General features: G+C 39.7%; 1 long non-coding RNA gene across 1 annotated transcript in view; it reads right to left on the reverse strand.

The window, feature by feature from the left end:
* Positions 1-913: 913 nt before the first annotated feature.
* The window catches only part of LOC122426413, a 95,852-nt gene continuing 78,535 nt past the window's right edge, over positions 914-18,230 (reverse strand). Inside the window, exon 3 of the long non-coding RNA XR_006265158.1 lies at positions 914-1,230. This is a non-coding gene — a long non-coding RNA (uncharacterized LOC122426413). The remainder of the gene's footprint in view (positions 1,231-18,230) is intronic.

The following is an 18,230-nucleotide window of genomic DNA, read 5'->3' on the forward strand; positions in this document are numbered from 1 at the left end:
GTTTGTCTTAGGCTGAAAGCAACCATGTTGAATTTTATCTTCTTTTTTTTTTTTGCATACTGAGGGACCTCAGCATGAAACAAAGAATGTACTGTTTATAAATCTTTATTGGCTGGATGCTAAGATAGCAGCTGGAAGCAGTTAAGCATTAGGGGATTTTTCTCTGCCATCTCCCTTTGGCCATTTAAATTCCCTTCTGATGAACCTACAAACAACCCAGTTAAAGAGATTTGGAGCATTCTCCAGATCTTATTTTGACTAATTTTCTACAACACTTGCCTATGTTTGCTTGATTAGTATATTTTAGATTTTCTTTATAAAGAATTTTTTTTAATTTGATGGATGTATGGACTGGATAAATGATGAGTGATTATAAAAGGCAACGTATCTTATTATTCTGTTTTGGGGGGAGATATTTTTTAAAAAGTCAACCAAAAATCTTCTAATTTTTAGAGATATGAAAAGCTTTAAACATACATATTGCTCAAGACAAAATGGAATTTCCTACTAAGGAATATTCCATCATAACCTCTAAAATTATTAATTAGCAGGTCTAGTCACTCATGGCATTAACTTTTCCACTGGAAGAGAATTTCTAGCCAATTTTCCATGAATTAATGTGATGCTTACAGGGGTTGTATATAGGAAAACACTGAAGAGTAAAACAGATCATATTGAATTGAACTGAATCAAATGAGTCACCATAAACAGGCTGGATTCAACATATGATAAAGGCTTCTCAAGAACTCTTAGGGTAACCTTTACCTTCACCCTTAATCTTAACTTGAATTCTAAATGTAGGTGTTTCATGAACAAAGATCTTTACATAAACTTGTCCAAGGAAATCATCATGAATATTTTAGGAGAGGAAAACATTTTCCTTGATGCTCAGATTTGTAGGCTGGGTCTGAAATTAAACTGAAAAAAGATAGGATGAGCAAGAGAAAAGCATACAGATTTATTTAATATAAGTTTTATGTGGCAAGGGAGCTTTCAAAAGGAAATGAAGATTCAAAATTAAACCTGTATATTTTTATACTGATTTTATAGAAAGAGGACAGTTGCAGAGGAATAAGATAGGTTAGGAAGTATGAGGAGAGTGTAGTGAACTGGGGGTAACAGAGTGAGACTTATTTGTTAGAATTCTTCCAGGTCCCTTGTCTTCAGAGATAAGTTGGCTCCTTTCTTCTGGGCACCTGGAGGCCATCCTTTACCTGATGGTTTTGTGACCTGTTTCAGGGAAGAAGGGGAGGAAAGGGAAGTCAGAGTCACTATCATGCTTCTCTCATTTTCTCATATACCTTGAGCTTAAAATATTCAATAAGCCAAGGGTGCCATATCTGGGGGGTTGCTTTTGGTCAGTCTCTAAGTTGTGTCCAACTCTTTGAGACCCCATGGACTGCAGCAAGCCAGGCTCCTCTGTCCTCCACTATCTCCCAGAGTTTGCTTAAATTCATGGTCATTGAGTTGGTGATGCTATCTAACCATCTCATCCTCTGCCATACTCTTCTCATCTTGCCTTCAATCTTTCCCAGCAATAGTCTTTTCCAATGAGTCAACTCTTTGCATCAAGTGGTCAAAGTATTGAACCTTCAGCATCAGTCCTTTCAATGAAATATTCAGGGTTGATTTCCTTTAGGACTGACTTATTTGATCTCCTTGCAGGCCAAGGGACTCTCAAGAGTCTTCTCCAGCAACACAATTCAAAAACATAAATTACTGGATGCTCAGCCTTCTTCATGGTCCAACTCTCACATTCATACATGACTACCAGAAAGACCATAGCTTTGACTATATGGACCTTTAGGGACAGTGTGCCCTGAACCCCATCACTATCAAGAAGAAAACCACATGCAGTGATATCCAAAAAGTCCCAAGTGATTACACGTAAAGATGCACACGTATTTACAATAAAGACACAAGCATATTCCTTTTTTATTTTTTTCCCCTCTTTGGAATAAAGAAGGGTGATTGGACAGAAGTGCTTAATTTATTTTCATAAATCGTAGAATGCTAGAACCGGACAGAATGGTCTTCAACATTCACGAATAGAGACAACACTTTCTGTTGAAGAAACAGAATCCAGGGAATGGAAGTGAATTATCAAGTGAGGCATGTCTATCTACCAGAGGTATTGGGTTTGAACTTCTCAACTATTTCATGCTTTCTCTTGGCAAGTTTTCCGACTGAAGGAAGATATTCAAAGAGAAGCTTGGGAAAAAGAGAGTAAAGTGAATTGCCAGATGGGTTAATAAGAATGCTTTTCCATCTGGCTTCTAGGCTTGCTCCAAGGGGGTTTTGTTGAGAGAATCAAGTGCTGATGCCAAAAGCTTCCATTGTGTGTAATGAATTGGCTCTTCCGCCCCAACCCATGCACCTCCCCTGGCACTAGTTAAGGGCCATCCTTTGAATAATTGAGAGAATATCCTCTCAAATAATTTCCTGTGTTCTGTGCTTCAGATGTGGCAAGCCAGTTGAGAAAGACTGACTTTTCTAACACAGAGAACAAAGAGGAGTAGGTAGGCAGTGGAAACCCAAGGAAGAAGATTTAACAAACAAGGAAACAGTTGGGTATAGGAAGGTAAGGTGAGAACACGGGCTTTATGATGTTCTGAACTGAGTGTAAATCCCATCTGTGCCCTTGACCAGCTATGCCACAGTGAGAAAATGATTTAACTTTTGTATCCTGATTTACTTGACCTGTAAAATGGGAGTAATATACAAGGGTTCTCAGGAACACTTGTAAAGATTAAAGAAGATAACACTTATGAAGAACTTGGCCCAGCAGAGAGAGATAGTTAATACATATTTTAAGGAGAAAATCTGAATGAATGGAATCAGCACATGGTCTTTGGAGTTGGATGGACTTGGTCTCATATTCTGATGCTGTCACTGGATCTCCTAATACAATGCCTGGGACACTGCAGACATGGTGAAATGCCAATATCTTCCCTTTCTCCTCCCAGATCTACTTCCTCCCATCAACTTGTTAATATGCAGCTGCTGCTGCTGCTAAGTTGCTTCAGTCGAGTCTGACTCTGTGCAATGCAATGGACTGCTATGGACTGCAGCCAGCTAGGCTCCTCTGTCTATGGGATTCTCCAGGAAAGAGCATTGGAATGGTTTGCTATGCCCTCCTCCAGGGGATCTTCCTGACCCGGAGATCGAACCCATGTCTTCCACACTGTGGGCAGATTCTTTACCACTGAGCCACCAGGGAAGCCCAATATACAGCTAAATTTCTTTAAATGCTGGGTGCAACAGAATCACCTGGAGGACTTGTTAAAACAACTACTGAGCCTTATCCCCAGAGTTTCTGATTCAGTGTCTTCATGGGGCTAAATTTTGTGTTTCTAGCAAGTTCTCAGATGATGCTGAAGTTGTTTATCTGTGGACCACAATTTGATATCCATGTATTGGATGCTGGAGTACATCTTCAGTTCTTTGGCCCCTTTGTGGTTTTTGGTTGAGAGTTCTATTAAAATATAGCAGCTAAGATATCTTTTTTTTAAAAACATTCTCCTTTTATTTATTTATTCATTTATTTTCTTTTGGGTGAGCCTCGAGCAGCATGCTGGATCTTAGTTCCTTCATCAGGGATGGAAACTGTGCCCACTGCAGTGGAAGCTGAGAGCATTAACCACTAGACTGCCAAGGGAGTCCTCTCCTGATTCTTCAGTGCATTTTTTCTACCCATTGTGGACAGAGAAATTTTGGAGACATCTTAATGTATTCTGATACTGATCAAGACACCATGCCTGATATCTATTTTCATTCCTACATTGTTTTTACTTCTCTGTTCCTCTGCTTATTGGTTTAGAATGTGGAGCTCAGTTTGAAATCAAAAAGAGCAAGAAAATTACTAGGTCAGTACTTGTTGAACCAGAAAATTCGTCTCAAGTGAAAAGCACAGCAACATATTTTTCAGTTCTATAATTTTCCCAGATTTCTCATTATTTCTTTTTACAGGTGAAAACTTGGGGTAATCAATTTAACAGTAAATCAAACATTGTGGTCCAGCTACTGTCTAACTGACTCACATCTCGGGACACACAAATGCAACAGACTTAGAGCCAACCTTGTATGTAAGCAGTTAGTTGCTGTTTCTATCAGAGGTCAAACGCTGGTGTTCTAATGCTGGCTGGAATTCACGTTTTGTTTGTTTTATTTTATCTAAGTTTTTTATTTGGTACCTGTTATGGACTGAATGTTTCTGTACCCCTCGCTACCCAAATTCATGTGTTAAAGCTCTAACCCCCAATGTAGCTGTATTTGGAGATGAAGAAGTGATGGAGTGTATATGTGTAAGTTGCTCAGTCATGTCTGACTCTGTGACCCCATGGATATAGCTGGCCAGGCTCCTCTGTCCATAGAATTCTCCAGGCAGGACCACTGGAATGGGCTGCCATTCCCTTCTCCAGTGAAGAAACATGGTCATAACGGTTGGGCTCTGATCCTATAGGATTAATTAGCATGTTCTGGGGAAAATGCATTTATAAGGAAAAACATAACTTTTCCTTATCAAAAGAGACATGAGAAAGCCCACCCTCCTTTAATTTTCTCTCTTTCTCCATGTGCACACCCCAAGGAAAGAAAGACCCGATAAAGATACAGTGAGAAGATGGTTGACTGCAAACCAGGAATACACCCCTCACCAGAAACCAATCATGCTAGCACCATGATCTCAGACTTGTAGCCTCCAAGCCCATGAGAAAATGAATTTCTATTGTTTAAGCCAACCAGTCTATGATATTTTGTTATGGAAACCCAAGCAGACTAAGAGAGTGCGTCATGCTATTGAACCAAAATGCTTTTTTAAATTCTGAATTGGTCATTGGGCTGGATATCTTCTATTTGCTCCTGTAGATTCACTCTCCACCATTCTCCCTCCTCCAGTTATGCTAATTTGGATATTACATCTGTTTTCTATTAGCAAAACTGATGATATGATTATCAACATTTAAAAACTGAGAGATTTTGCATGAAAATAAATCTGGATTTTCAGATTCTCATGAGAAATTAGAAGATCTGGCAACAGTGTTGGCAATAATACACTGGCACTTCCCTTTTCCACTGGGCGTTAGCTCTCAAGTTGGCCATGCTTCACTCAATTACTTTACCAGGCTGGTCTCTGTGGCCATCTGAGAATACTACCCCTATTTCTCATGAGATGATGTGATGAGCTAAAAGGTCCAGATGCTTGGAAATCTCTTTTACTGGCTGCTGTAGGTGTTGCTGGTAACAGCTCATGACTGCAGCCTCTTCTGGAGTAGTGTTCTATCCTTGGGACAATACTTGAAGCCACTTGGCTTGGGAGAGCCTCGGAATTTGCCTCCTTCCCAAGACAAGACCAGCAATAAATTCTAAGATGGACACCTGCATCCTGCAAGGAGCAACCATATTCCCTGCTCAGGGTCGCTATGTCTGCCAGAGATGGACTTGCCTTTACTATCTACAGTGCCTCGGCCAGCCTCAGTCTGGTTCATTAAGTAATCATTACTTTGAATCAAGGGATGTACTTTATGGTCAAAGAGGTGCAATGGTGGACACACGACAATGGGGTCCTCAGATCATGCCATGCATCCAAAAACTACAGGTAGGACAAGAAGGAGAATGACTTTTTAAAGACAGAGCTGAAACACCAGCCTGGAGAAGACATTTTGTGAGAATGGGGCACTATCCTTTAGGACACAGCATAGAATTTAACCTATAACCTATTTTTGGCTATTGCATTGATCCTGTGTCCCTAGTAGCTAGGAAATATCGGCCCAGCACTTAAAGGGTAAAAGTAGGAATGACCCCATTTGCCATCCCCCACAGTAATCAACTTGAACAACTTTAGTCTCTGCTTCCTGGAGGGGAAATGCTTCCACCAGGAGGACATCATAAGGTTGACTGTAAACCTAAAGCATTGGATGCCGCCTGGACACTTCTTGTGCCAGAAGGTCAGTAGGCGACCAAAGGACATCACACACCAGTGAGGGGAGTTAACCCTACACATTGTGAGGAGGTAAGACTATCACTACAGAATGGGGCATAAGGGAATGTGTGTAAGGGAGTCACTGGACCATCTCTTTTACTGGGTACAGCAGCCATGACCCTGACCTAGTTAGTCTTGATATCCAGAGGAGCAAGACCCTCAGGAAGGAAGGCTTGGATCTTCTAGAGTTTCTCCCTGCACAAGGGTCCTCATCTCAGGCCCTTTTCTAGTTAATCCTATGTGCTTGTGCTTAGTCGTTCAGTTGTGTCTGACTCTTTGAGACCCCATGAACTGTAGCCCGCCAGGCTCCTCCGTCCATGGGGATTCTCCAGGCAAGAATACTGGAGTGGGTTGCCATTTCCTCCTCCAGGGAATGTTCCCAATCCAGGATCGAACTCAGGTCTTCCACATTGCAGGTGACTTTTTTACCATCTGAGTCATCAAGGAAGCTAATCCTAAAATATCCTTTTACCCTGAATTATTATCCTTCTCTCTGATACTATGTTAAAGCCTCCCATCTCTCAGCTAACACCTTAAGGAAGATTATGGCAGTTTGCCGAGAGTAGGTTCTTACAGGCATCTAGAGGAAAGAGATATTCACTGTATGCTATTGAGCGTTTTGCCCATGAGCCCCGAAGCATCTGCGTAGTTTGAAGACCCTGAAGGCCTATCAAGCTTTAGGAACAGAGTTACTTCTAATGCCTGCAAAATTAAGAAGGTGGTTATGCTAATAATGTGTGATTCTGAACAAATACCAAAAATCTGAGGTTATGTGTTTTAAAGTTAAATTATTCAAATCACTTCTTTTACTTTTTAATTTTATCTATTTATTTATTTTTGGCCATGCCACAAGATCTCAGTTCCCTATCTAGGGACTGAACTCAGGCAGTGAAAGCATTGAGTTCTAACCACTGTACTGCCAGAGAAGTCCCTCAAATCACTTCTTAAGTTCTCTACTTCATATAGCTTATATATATCTGAAATAAGAATCTTTTGAAATTTGTAGTAATGCTCTGTATACTGGTTTTATTTTATTCTATCTTTTTACTCTCAGAGCTTGACTGACCTGGAGAATATGAATTTAATTACCAAGAAAGAATTTTCCAAGTCAAAACTATTAGTTTAACTCTTTTCTATGCCAACTTACAAATAACTTCCAAATTGTGGTATTTTTTTTCTCTTTACTTTCACATTTTAGTCATGTCCCAAATCTTAATTATTTCATTGAGTGATAGAAAATTCTGGAATACAGAAAGAAACTCTTTTCTTAAATATATCTTGTTATGTTTGTACCTAGAATTGTTGGGACATTTGGAAATGACACTTTCTGCCATTACAAATGACTTTGTATAAACACAAAGTACACAGTAAAGAAAACAGTGACATTTACAATTATGGAGAGGGTATTCTGATTCTAAAAATGATGTTTTATTTTACTGGTAATAAAAGTAATAGGTTCTGGTGTTTTTCTCCATAACAGTTACCCAAACTACTCAGTTTTTATATCAGGCTGACATTTATTTTCCTCTTAGATTTCCTCTGGAAAAATGCAAGCATTCCAAAAGTGTTTCTACTTTTTCTTAAAATCACTGCACATTAGTTAGAAAATAAAGATGTTCACTGCTTAATAGACACTATTTTGAAAGTTTGCAAATTGTGTTTTTAAAACTATACAAAATCTCTTTTAAAGTTTAATTGAAAGCATTAGATATACTGTCTCCAAGATTTTTGCTTAATTTCAGAAGTTTTTCTCAGTTAAATCATGATCCTCCTGAATTTCATACATTTTGCTTTATGTTATTAGCCTTGAAATCATTGTGAACTCAATTCGATTGTTCTTGGATGTGATTTTTTAAATCTCCCTTTGGGGGCTTCCCTGGTGTCTCAGATGGTAACGCGTCTGCCTGCAATGCGAGAGACCTGGGTTTGATCCCTGGGTCAGGAAGATCCCCTGGAGAAGGGAATGGCAACCCACTCCAGTACTCTTGCCTGGAAAATTCCATGGACAGAGGAGCCTGGTAGGCTACAGTCCATGGGATCACAAAGAGTCGGACACGACTGAGTGACTTCACTTTTCTCTGTGTGATATTACCCAGCTTCAGAATATTTTTCCAAAATACTCTCTCTCTCTCTCTTACTTTCCCCCTTCCCTTCCCTCTCCTTTTTCCTTCCTGGCCAGTTTTAGCTGAGCACTATTAGGTGAGGCAGAACAAGGCAGTTGTGTGTTCTAGGGCAGGTGGCAGCCACGGTGGCCCAGAGCAGCTTGCTAAAGCCTAAGAAGGAGAGAGGACATCCACATGTACAACTACCCACAACAGGGGGTGGAGCCTGAGTCAGGGGAGAGGCATCTACGCAAATACGGAGCCCTCTAGGGCGTTTTAGAGGAGCCTGAGCCGTGTGACCAGAGTGCTCTCATGAGGAATGGTGGTCCAGAGTAGGGTAGTAAACCCTGAGCTGAGTCAGAAGGATGTCCATGAGGAGGTCAACTCCATATGGAGCCCCAGGGGAGGAGAGTGCCTACGTGATCTGGAGGGTGGGAATGACTGACTCATAGAGTTGGAGTCTGGTCAAGTTGGATATGGTGCCCACAGCTGAAGAAGCTTGAGGGACTAGCATCAGTGACTTCGTTTAGAGTATCAAAGTCTGAGTTGGTGTCCACACAGGAGTAACCCATTACAGGGTGCTGGAATCCAAACAGGTGAGAAGGAGGGAGGCCATATGGAGAACGGGTGGTTTTCTAGAGCTGGGTATAGAATCCAAGTGAGTTAAAGAAGTTATCTGCTTGTGTTCTATTTACACTAAAGAAGTCTGGCAGATACTACCTGAAGTGAAGAATTAATGTAAGTAGCACTAGAAGTTAGATAAATAAAAATTACGCCCTTCCTGATAGAATGCAATGAAAAGCAAATGACTTCTTTTTCATGATATTAATGCCACAATTCAAAACATGAAAATCTAATCATGAGAAAACACCAGACAAACCTATTTTGAGGGATTTTGTATGAAATAATTAATTTATAGTCATTAAAAGCGTCTAAGAACACCATTTGTTCTCACAAATAGTGCACAAGGTTCTCTTTTCTCCACATTCTAGCTAAAGTTATCTTTTAGCTTTTCATTGATAGCCATTCTAACAGTGAGGTGATGTCTCCTTGTGATTTTGATTTGCATTGCCCTGATTATTAGTGACATTGAAGATCTCTTCATGAACATGCTGATCATTTGTACATCTTTGGGAAAATATCTATTCAGGTTCTCTGGTCATTCTTAATAGATTTGCTTTCTTGTTATTAAGTTTCACTTTCACTTGTAAACAAATGCTCAGGGCTTCCCCCGTGGCTCAGATGGCAATGAATCTGCCTGCAATGTGAGAGACCCAGATTTGATCCCTGGGTTGGAAAGATCCCCTGGAGAAAGGAATGGCAACCCACTCCAGTATTCTTGCCTGGGAAATTCCATGGACAGAGAAGCCTGGTAGGTACAGTCCATGAGATTGCAAAGAGTCAGACATGACTGAGTGATTTTCACTTTCACTTTTTTGTGCGTTCCTTATATATTTTCGACATTTAACTCCTTATCACACAGATGATTTGAAAATATTTTCTCCTATTTCATAGGTTGCCTTTTTATTTTTGTTTCTTTTACTGTACAGAAATAGCTTGGGTTTTATGTAATTCTATTTGTTTATTTTTGCTTTCACTGTCATATTAAAAAAAATGTTGCTAAAGCCAATATTAAGGAACTCTTTCCCTATTTTCTTCTACAAGTTATAATTTCAGGTCTTGAATTTAAGTCTTGTATTAGTTTTTGTTACTTTTTGTGACAAAGGTCTAATTTCATTCTTTTATAGGTGACTGTCTAGTTTTACCAACAACATTTATTGAAGAGACTATCCTTTTCCCATGGAGTGTTCTTGGCATCCTTTTCAAATATAAAATTATCATATAAATGGGAGTTTCTAAGCTGAAACAAACTGGAACAACACACTGGAACAAACTGTGGAAAATTCTGAAAGAGATGGGAATACCAGACCACTTTACCTGCCCCCTGAGAAACCTGTATGCAGGTCAAGAAGCAACAGTTAGAACCAAACATGAAACAACAGACTGGTTCCAAATCGGGAAAGGAGTATGTCAGGGCTGTATGTTGTCACCCTGATTATTTAACTTATATGCAGAGCACATCATGCGAAATGTCAGGCTGGATGAAGCTCAAGAAGGAATCTAGATTGCCAAGAGAAATATCAATAACCTCAGATATGCAGATGACACTACCCTAATGGCAGAAAGGGAAGAGGAACTAAAGAGGTTCCTGCTGAAGGTAAAAGAGAAGAATGAAAAAGTTGGTTTAAAACTCAACATTCAAAAAACTAAGATCATGGCCTTTAGTCCCATCACTTCATGGCAAAAAGGGGAAACAAATGGAAAGAGTGACAGATTTTATTTTCTTGGGCTCTAAAATCACTGCAGACAGTGACTGCAGCCATGAAATTAAAAGATGCTTGTTCTTTGGAAGAAAAGCTATGACAAACCTAGACAGCATATTAAAAAGCAGAGACATTACTTTACCAACAAAAGTCTGTCTAGTCAAAGCTATGGTTTTTCCAGTAGTCGTGTATGGATGTGAGAGTTGGACCATGAAGAAAGCTGAGCGCCAAAGAACTGATGCTTTTGAACTGTGGTGTTGGAGAAGACTTTTAAGAGTCCCTTGGATTGCAAAGAGATCCAACCAGTCCATCCTAAAGGAAATCAACCCTGAATATCCTTTGGAAGGACTGTTGCTGAAGCTGAAGCTCCAATACTTTGGCCACCTGATGCAAAGAGCCAACTCATTGGAAAAGACCCCGATGCTGGGAAAGATTGAAGGCAGGAGGAGAAGGGGACAGGATGACAGAGGATGAGATGGTTAGCTAGCATCACCAACTCAATGGACATGAATCTGAGCAAACTCCAGGAGACAGAGGAGGACAGAGGAGCCCGGTGTGCTGCAATCCATCAGGTTGCAAAGAGTCAGACAAGACTTAGCAACTGAACAACAGCAGTGGATATATGACAACTAGATCCAACGTGGAATTCTGGTTTGGATTTTCTGTACAGAAGAATGTTATTGGGGCAAAACTTAAATGGTATCTGAGAATTGGAGTATCATAGTAAAGCAATATTAGTTCCTCATTTGATGATTACACTACAGTTATATAAGAGAACATTCTTATTTGTAGGAAATACACAATGAAACACCGTGGCACCAATTTTCTCCCAAATGGTACAGAGCAGGAAAAAAAAATCTTTATAATTGTTTCAGAGTCAGAAAAGCTTTTTATTAAATTTATCTTCCATAAATCTTAATACAAAAATTTCATTTTATTATAGCTAGAATATTCTGATTAAACTGCCAAGATAATGTGTATGTGTGTGTGTGTGTGTTTTTCCAGGAGGCTCTGTAATAAATATATCCTGCCTCTTTCTCAGTCTTTTCTGTTACTGCCTCAGTCTGAGCCAGGAGCCTCCTGCTGTTGAACCTAAGCCTACATATTTCCACCTCTGCACACTTGCGATCTTGTCTTCATATAGTAACTAGAGTGACTTTTCAACATTAGCCAGATCTTATACCTCTCTGCTTTGACAATTTATCTGGCTTCCTGTGACTGTTAGAATAAAACCTGAAGTGTCCACCACAGCCTTTCCATCCCTCCCTGAGGCATCAGGACAGTTTCCTGGCTCTCTCCCTCCATTGCTCCTCTCCCATTCACTGTTGTTGCCTTAGAGCATTTTGAATTACTCTGCTTGGAAGCCTGATTACTCTCTTCTTTGTACTCGGGTCTTGGTCCAAAGGCCACTTCAAAAGCGTATCTCTGAGTTTCCCAATCTGAAGTAGCTTTTTCTGTTCCAATTCTTAGTTTCTATCTTATCAATTTATCCAGATTTTCTCCACTGAATGTAAGAATTGCTGGAATTAACTTCTTTCCTTGTTTCCTGTTGACCATCCCTAACTAGGCAGAGATCTTGCTTTCCAACTCAGTGCTATATTTCAATGCCTAGAACTAAACCTGGTTCTCATTGTGAATCAATGAATGAATGAATTACGCAATACAGGCTCTGTGGGAATAACTTTTGAATCATGAAAACATTTCTTTCAGTTCAGAAAATCAAATTAAATAAAAAAAGGAAATGAACAGTTGACAATTATGAAAGTCAGAGATTATAATTTAAATAATTATTGAACATGGTACTCTTAGTGAAATTAATTTTTACCTTTTTAGTGAAATGTATTCTAAAAACAAGCAAAGATATTAAACTTAGTACATTTTTTGTTGGTAAACATATGGTGTGGTAACTGAAACTATTTTGTGTGTAGTATGTGTGTGTACTCAGTCATGTCTGACTCTTCGTGACCCCACAGACTATAGCCTGCCAGGCTCCTCTGTCCATGGGATTCTCCAGGCAAGAATACTGGAGTGGGTTGCCGTTTCCTCCTCCAGAGAATCTTCCTGACCCAGGGATCACATCCGCATTTTCTGCATTGTCAGGTGGATGTTTTACCACACAGCCACTTGGGAAGCCTTTTTGCATAATATAGAAGAAAGCAATTAATACATTGTTCACAACCAAGCTTCTCATTGTGAGAAAAGGAAGTTACAAATATGGATGGGGGAAGGGGAGGAAAAGTCATATAAATTTATAATTTAAGATAATATAGATAATACATACACATATACACACATATTTGTATTTATATTCATATATGTTCTGCTGCTGCTGCTGCTGCTAAATCACGTCAGTCGTGTCAGACTCTGTGAGACCCCATAGATGGCAGCCCACCAGGCTCCCCCGTCCCTGGGATTCTCCAGGCAAGAACACTAGAGTGGGTTGCCATTTCCTTCTCCAATGTGTGAAAGTGAAAAGTGAAAGTGAAGTCGCTCAGTCGTGTCCGACTCTTAGCGACCCCATGGACTGCAGCCTACCAGACTCCTCCATCCATGGGATTTTCCAGGCAAGAGTACTGGAGTGGGGTGCCATTGCCTTCTCCGCATATATGTTCTAGGTCCTCTTAAAAGGTCTAAAGCCAATGATAACCCTAACTGTTGCACACTTAAAAATAGTTAACAATAGTAAACTTTATGTTATGTGCTTTAAAATAAATAAACAAATTTTTTAAAAGGAAAGAATAAACTGTTTTTGGTAACTGTCTTTTATCAAAGAATACAATGGAACCCAGGTCTTGGTTTCTAATATCATTCCTGATAAAACAAATGAAAGCTTCTTGAAGAAATGGTTAATTTCAGGCCCAGGGTAGGAAAAGTACAATATAATTGTTGAGTAAAAAAGCAACAAAATGCTCAAACACTAATACATATGTTTCAAATGAACATAGGAGCTAGTTTGGAAGAGTTTCCATTGTCCAAATTTGGTGCAATTTGAGCATCAAAGAAAGAGGGAAAATGATATCTTTACAACCCAGTGATCTTGAGGTTAACCAGATAAGTTGGCATTATGTTGCCTTTTAAAGAAAAGTAATGGGAAGTACACATTATCTACTCAGTATTCTTGATAAAAATGCTTAACTTGATTCTGATCATAAGAAAACAATCAGATAAATTTATATTATATGATAAATGACTCAGTATCTTCAAAAATATCAATATCTTAAAAATCAAAGAAAGATAGGAAGACTCTTTTAGCTTAAAAGAACTAAAGCAATATGGCAATCAAATGTGATGTCTGGTCCTAGATAGAGGAATACAAATATTCTTAAAGATACAATTTTTCTGCAAGTTATTTCAAAAGATTTTTCCAAAATACACATATACATAATATATGTATTATCTATAAACATACACAGACACACAGCAAGGGAGCATTCTGCCTGAAGAAGGGTCCAGTAAAGGATAAAAATGGTAGAGACCTAATAGACACTGAAGAGGTCAAGAAGAGATGGAAAGAATACATGGAAAAACTGTATAAAAAATATCTCAATGAACCAGATTACTGTGGTGGTGCGGTTAGTCACCCAGAGCCAGACATTCTGGAGTGCAAAGTCAAGTGGGCCTTATGAAGTACTGCTGTTAATAAAGCTAGTGGATGTGATGAAATTCCAGAAGAACTATTCAAATCCCAAAGGATGATGCCATCGAGGTTTTGCATTCATTTTGTCAGCAAATCTGGAAGATCCAGCAGTGGCCACAGGACTGGAAAAGGTCATTCCTCATCCCAATTCCCAAGAAGGGTAGTACCAAAGAATGTGCTAACCATCAGGCAATTGCACTCTTCTCCCATGCTAGTTAGGTCATGCTTAAAATCTTGCATGCTAGGCTTTAGCATTATGTGAACCAAGAACTTCCGGATGTCCATATTGGGTTTAGAAAAGGAAGAGGAACTAAATTTCCAACATTCGCTGGATTACAAAAAAAAGCAAGGGAATTTCCGAAAGACATCTATCTCTGTTTCATTGATTATGCTAAAGCCTTTGACTGTGTGGATCATGAAAAACTGTGGAAAGCTCTTGGAGAGATGGGAATACCAGACCATCTTACCTGTATCCTGAGAAATCCGTATGCAGTTCAAGAAGCAACAGTTAGAACCCTGTATGAAACAAATGATTGGCTCAAGATCGGGAAAGGAGTATAACAGGGCTGTCTGCTGTCACCCTGTTTGTTTAACCTATACACTGAGTACATCATGAGAAATGCCGAGCTGGATGAGTTACAAGCTGCAATCAAGATAAGCAGGAGAAACTTCAACAAGTTCAGATATGCGGATGATACCTCTCTAATGGCAGAAAGCGAAGAGGAACTAAAGAGCCTCTTGATAAGGGTGAAGGAGGAGAATGAAAGACCTGGCTTAAAACTAAATATTAAAAAAAACTAAGATCATGGCATCTGGCCCCATTACTGCATGGCAAATAGAAGGGGAAAATGTGAAAGTAGTGACAGATTTCCTCTTCCTGGGCTCCAAAATCACTGCGGATGATGACTGCAGCTATGGAATCAGAAGACAATTGCTTCTTGGCAGGAAAGCTATGACAAACCTAGACAGTGTGTTGAAAAGCAAGGACATTATTCTGCTGACAAAGGTTCATATAGTCAAGGCTATGGTCTTCTCAGTAGTCAGGTATAGTTGTAAGAGCTGGAGCGTAAAGAAGGCAGAAAGTCAAAGAGTTGATACCTTTGAACTATGGTTCTGGAGAAGACTCCTGAAAGTCCCTTGGACAGCAAGGGGATCAAACCAGTCAATCTTAAGGGAGATCAACCCTGAATATTCACTGGAGGGACTGATGCTGAAGCTGAAGCTCCAGTATTTTGGTCATGTGATGAGAACAGATGACTCATTGGAAAAATCCCTGATGCTGGGAAAGACTGAGGGCAGAAGGAGAAGAGGGTGTCAGAGGATCAGATGGCTGGAGGGCATCACCAATGCAATGAACATGAACTTGGGCAAACTCTGGGAATTGGTGAGCGACAGGGAGGCCTGGTGAGCTACAGTCCATGGGGTCACAAGGAGTCGGATATGACTGGGCAACCGAATAACAACAATATGTACATATATAGAGAGAACATAACAAAATATTAACATTCAGTGAATTTAGGTACATGGTAAGTAGATGGTTTGCAACTTTTAAAATAAAAAGTTGGAGTAAGGAAGGCTGACAACAAGCAAAGACTACAGACTCTGCTCCTGGCTTCAAATTCAGGTGCTAAATACTAATGGTGAAATCAGCATTTTTAGATCTGTTTTCTCACCTGGGAAAAGAAGGCAATAATGAACCTGTCTCATAGGATTTTCTTCTTGAGTTGTAAATGTGAAAAATGCATGGTCAGCACATGGCACAGTTGCTTGACTTATAACTGGGCTTCCCTGGGGACTCAGATGGTGGCATCTGCCTGCAATGCAGGAGACCCGAGTTCCATCCCTGGGTTGGGAAGATCCCCTGGAGAAGGAAATGGCAACCCACTCCAGTATTCTTGCCTGGAAAATCTCATGGTCAGAGGAGCCTGATAGGTTATAGTCCATGGGGTCCATTATAAGTCTTATAATTAGTACTCGATAAATGTTAATACTGATTATTGTCATTATCCCAATCTGTGATAGCTCTTCATGAAATAAGACTATCATTTATCTGGTAATCAAATGATGCATATTTATAAAAATATACTTTTTAAAATTTGTTTTTTTATCTTTTATACTGGTTTTAAGAAAATAAATATATAAGATTATTTGCACTTGGATGAAAAAAGCATCTTAGGATGCCTTCATCTAAGACAAAACTGAATTCCTAGTTTTGTTTTAATCTGTTGCTAACTGACTAATCGTTTCAACTATGGAAATGACAGAGCTGTTCATTCATTTAGCCATACGTCATGACTGAATCCTAATAGTTGCACAGGAAATGTGAAATAAAGAAGGAATAAAAGAATGAACAAAATGGGTAAACTGACTCTGCAAGTCAGATCATGACTATACCCCTGAAGGCTGAGAGAGCTCTGAGCATCTGCTTTCTTCTCTAGGTGCTGCATCAACGGTCCCTCCCACGTGCTGGGTAGGTTTAGGGCCAAAGGGCCCCTCTAGCCCTTTCCCGAATTTCCTTATTGCCCATTTACTGTTTTTGTGGTCTATGAATGGTTTCTCCCATCTATACTCAGGCAGAGTAATGGGCACAAGAGATTTGTGATTTAAATAGTGCCAAGAAAATACACTAACTTCTCCTCTGGTGGCTTCTAGCTAAAGAGTCATTCATTTCTGTGTGGTTTCTGGAAGGAGGATCCCTTGATAGTCCCTGTTACTCATTAACAGGTTTATACAATTAGTTTAACAGATTGAATGATTTAACAGATTAGTCACTTAACTGGGTTTTGAGAAAACAGGACAGTTAAAAATTGGCAGAGTAAAAGGAGAAGATCCTTTTACTGGAGTGTGGGATGTTCACCCTAAAAAAACAGGTAGTTCTGGTGGCCAAGCCAAAAGGTGGGGCTCTCAACAACAAGAAAGCAACAAGGTTAGGTGGGAGGGACTGAGGAAAAGACAAACAAAGGTGCAAAGGGCAAACCTCTTACACTCCTAACCCTAGTGCTGGTCCTGAATATTTCAGCAGAGTATAAAGATTACTGAGAGGTCTCTTGCCTCTTCTTGCCCTTGTTTCTCATCACATATCAGAAATGTTTTATGCACTCTGATGAAAGATTAATCAAAAATGGTAAAGGTATGTAACACAGATTTTTCCTATTCCGCTGAAAGTGAAAAGTGAAAGTGAAGTCGCTGAGTCGTGTCCGACTCTTTGCAACCCTGTGGACTGTAGCCTACTAGGCTCCTCCGTCTATGGGATTCTCCGTCTATGGGATTCTCCAGGCAAGAATACTGGAGTGGGTTACCATTTCCTTCTCCAGCAGATCTTCCCGACCCAGGGATCTAACCCAGGTCTTGGATCGAACCTGGGTCTCCCGCATTGGAGGCAGAGGCTTTAACCTCCGAGCCACCAGGGAAACCCCACTAGTACCATGGATTTTTGACTGAAGTGTGTAATAGCCTAAAACCAAAACTTTATGCCATTTACCCAATAGATTTGAGGAACTGACTTATCTTATGAAAACGCAGAGAGATGACTGCTGAGTTTAAATCACATGGACCCTAACACCAAAGTAATCAAAGTCAAGAAAGTAGAAAGGGGTCTTCATTCAAAGGGCAAAAAATCTGTCCCAGCAGCAAACACGTGTGTAGTCAAATCATCCAATGAATGGGTCCATCACAGCTTCTGCAGGTTTTATCCTTTGAATTTTTAAATAGTGTTTCTGATTTTTCAAAGTTTGCTCTATCATGGAATTCTTCCAATTTAATGTTATGTCCAGGAATTGGCAGAAAGGGAGTGCTTCAGGGATGGATTCCCAGCCGTTAGATTTTCTCCAATACTGCTCACCTCCTTCAAACTATGAAAGGGCATTCTACTGATATACTAATAGAATTGCAGAACTCGTGAAAGACAACAAAATAAATGGAGCTCTGATTCACACTTACCTCCTTTACTTGCAAAAGCAGAAAGGAGCAGTGACATAAGTAAGGTGAAATGGTAGATGAGCTAAAAATAAAACTGAAATATAATTTTGTCTTACATGTGACTTGGATGAAGTAAACAATAACACACACCACTTCAACCGTGATGAAAATGCAATGTGGATAGGGTTCATAGTTTGAAAACGTGGATTTTGGATCACACAGAACTAAACACAAATTCTAGCTTCATCACTACTGACTGAATGGCAAAT

Source organism: Cervus canadensis, chromosome 24, assembly GCF_019320065.1.
Source record: "Cervus canadensis isolate Bull #8, Minnesota chromosome 24, ASM1932006v1, whole genome shotgun sequence".
In the NCBI taxonomy this organism is placed as follows: Eukaryota; Metazoa; Chordata; class Mammalia; order Artiodactyla; family Cervidae; genus Cervus; species Cervus canadensis.